This window comes from Octopus bimaculoides, chromosome 26 (genome assembly GCF_001194135.2).
Source record: "Octopus bimaculoides isolate UCB-OBI-ISO-001 chromosome 26, ASM119413v2, whole genome shotgun sequence".
Lineage (NCBI taxonomy): Eukaryota > Metazoa > Mollusca > Cephalopoda > Octopoda > Octopodidae > Octopus > Octopus bimaculoides.
Genome location: NC_069006.1, coordinates 775,607 through 779,192, shown reverse-complemented (window position 1 = coordinate 779,192; position 3,586 = coordinate 775,607). Strand labels below are relative to the sequence as shown.

At 37.9% G+C, this 3,586-nt stretch overlaps 1 protein-coding gene across 6 annotated transcripts in view; it reads left to right on the top strand.

Moving 5' to 3' along the window:
* The window catches only part of LOC106871338 (uncharacterized), a 362,069-nt gene that overhangs the window by 273,172 nt on the left and 85,311 nt on the right, over nt 1-3,586 (top strand). The gene's annotated exons all lie outside the window — the stretch shown is intronic.

The following is a 3,586-nucleotide window of genomic DNA, read 5'->3' as shown; positions in this document are numbered from 1 at the left end:
CATCATAAATATACATATATATGTATACATATATATATACATATATATATACACATACACACACATATATATATATACGTACATATACCCATATGTATACGTATGTATGTACACGCATAGTTAAATATGTATAAATCAACGATTCTGGTTAATCTTCCATTATTTGTTTCCTCTAATCTTCGTCTCTTTCATCTCACATCTAACATTTTCCTCTACACCCATCTCCTCCACTCCGTCCCCGCTTATCCTTCCCCCTCAGCCTCTCTGTCTCAAGCTTCCCCCCGCTCCTCTTTTCTTTTCCTCTCACCTCTCCTTCATATACCATTACATTAGTGCATGCCTCCCTTCTATGTATGTATGTGTATATATATACACACACACAGAGGCATAGATACACACATATATACACATTCATACATATATACACACATATAAACATATGCATATACTTACACACATACACATATATAGATATATATATACACATGCACTCTCCATAAACATTTATGCATATATATATTCCTTAACCAAATATACATATACACCCTAACCCCCCACCTTATGTATATATATATATATATATATATATATATATATATATATATATATATATATATATATGTATATATATATACATACACACACACAACCAAACCTATACACACTAACTCCAGCTATCTTTGTGAACCCAATCATGATCACTACCGCCTTGTCCACCACCATTACCACTGCCATCATCATCAGCATTACTAACTACTGCCCTCAGCAGGATCACCAGTACCATTTTTTGAGCCAACGATGAACGACGGTGGCTCTATGTGTTCATACAACCTGCTAGAAATAACAGCCAAATTCTTTGAAATTACAGTATACCGTCTTCAAAAAGGAAGGTTACGTTAGATAATGTGTTAGATATCCTTCAAGAGGCAAGATGGGTCTTGGTAGGAAGTGCCTTTTGATCATCATAAGCTAACATAAATCAGAATTGATGAGGGGGAAGGGGGTGCCTAATCGATGACATGACCACCACATTAACAGGAATGAGAACAACAATTACAATATTGCCTCCAGCACCACCACCACTTAAAACAGCAACAACAACAACAACATTTGTGCCACACTGATGCTTTCATTATTACTATTCATCTAATAAAGCCTTTGATGTGAAAAACGTCCTCTGCATCCGCCCCCCCCTCCCAGCACCTCAACACCCCACCATCGACAACGCCAATAATCCAGGCTAATCTTGCAGAATGTTGAACTGCACCTTTAGTCATAGTGAAGACTGAAATAAGCTGCCACTAGACTGTTGTCTCCTTACCAAAGTTAGTGCTGCTGCTGCCGCCATGATGGGCTTTCCTTTTGCAGGAGTCGAATGTGAGTGCAATGCCTGTCCAAGAAAAGATTTATATTAAAAGAACTCACTTCGCCTGGAATCTAACCTAAACTGCAAGAGCAAGCTTTTCTACTTGTGCCTACATGAGAGAAAATATATAATCACTTACCTATGGGCTCCATTGTAATTATAAATGCTAGGGCCTCCACCATTGGTCCTTCCACTATCGCAACCTAAGAGTCATGCAAAATTCTAACCACACCAAACCATACACTCACAAACTCGCATATGCCTATACCCCCATATGCGAATTTAAAGGTTTAGGCACCTGTCCAATTCTTCTCCCTCTCCAAAACTCTCTTACACTTATCATCCCCCCACCCAATCTAAGCATCACTTTTACTGGTAGTCACCATTTACATGCAACATCTTTTGGACAAGGGACATAACTGTTGATGAAATCTCATCACTTAGTTACCTGCCACAACTTTGTTTCATCTCTTTCACAAAACCCACAAACTGCACGTGACACTCCCTCATGGCCAGTAACGAAGAGCAGCTGCTATTTTTTGCCATATCAGCCACTCTGATGAGTATAGTTCTTTAATAATAGTCTGATCACCTAACATCCTATGGAAAATTGGCTTTAGTGGATTTATACTTCGATTAATATACATATATAATTCAAGTAATGCCACATCTAATGACAGAAAGAAATAGGTACATATCTTACTCTGTACTCCACAATAATAGTAAACCACCATTTCTTACTGAAATTCTATCTCATTCTCCTTCTGACAATGCAGTAGATTGCTGCTATATGAATAGCAACTTCTTGTTTTGCACATCATATAACACTTGTGCTTCTGTTCTCGAAACAGTTGTAAAAGAAATTCTACACACCTTATTTCCTTCCTTCTCATGCACCAACTCGGCCATAAGTATTATAATCTAACTCGATACCAGTTATTTTGTTTGTTTATACTTTTATCTTATTACACATATATGTGAAAGTGTGTAGCTTAGTGGTTAGGAGTGTTTTGGCTCACGATCATCAGGTCGTGAGTTCCATCCCCAGCGGTGCATTGTGTCCTTTATTTCACATTGCAGCAGTCTACTCACCTGGCAAAAATGAGTAGTACCTGTTTTCTTATAAAGAGCCATCCTTGTCCCATCTTCAGACAACACTGAATGTCCCTGAGAACCCTTTACTGTTCAGAATATTTTATCAAATGTTAAGTTTATTTATCTCCATTGTTTTGAATTAATCCTGGATTATCTCATAGATCTGAGATTTCGAATGATCTGATTGTTTACTTTTAGAATGACATTGTAGGATAGGTGTGAGAGACCAGCTCTGGCTGGTTTGAACTGAAAACAAGTAGAATATTTACATATGTCTATATGTGTGTATGCAGTGGTCTGCCCACACCAACCAGCAGGCAGGCATCATGCAAAAGCTACAACAATGCTAGGAAGCATATTTTCACCAGCAGTGTATCACAACATGTTTAAAGTCTGATCTACACGGTGATACATAGCTATCACAGAAGGCACTTTTAACTCAGTTACCACAACCCCAAAAGCTGATACCTCCATCACCACCACCACCACCACCACCTATATTTCATTAGTGTTAATATACCTATAATAATAATTCACCTGAATTAGCACTTTAATGTTAATATCAATTAATGTTCTCGTAATTTGGCATTGCTGGGCCGATAATTAATACAATACTGTCATTTTGATGTCGGAAAATGGTTGCTACGGATGATTATTTAGTGGTTTGTCTTTATACTAATTATCATTAACAATTATTACTATTAATGTTGTTATATTGCAGAATCATTAGAGCACTGTCAGAATGCTGTCAGAATGGTATTTCTTGCAGCTCTTTATGTTCTGAGTTCTAATCCCACCGAGTTCAGCTTTGCCTTTTATTCTTTCAGGGTCAGTAAAATAAAGTACCAGTCGCGTACTGGGGTGGAAGTAATTGACTTGCTCCCTTTCTTTCACACACACACACACACACACACACACACACATACAGGCATGTGCCTCACACACACATGCATGCTCACTCGTACATAGAAACACATGTCAATGATTTCTCATTCAGTTTTCTTTCACAGTGAAAAAAAAAAGCAATTCATTCTCTATGACCTTCACACACAGACACACACACACACACAAACACATGCATGCACACACACACACACACATGCAAGCTCATGTACATACACAATC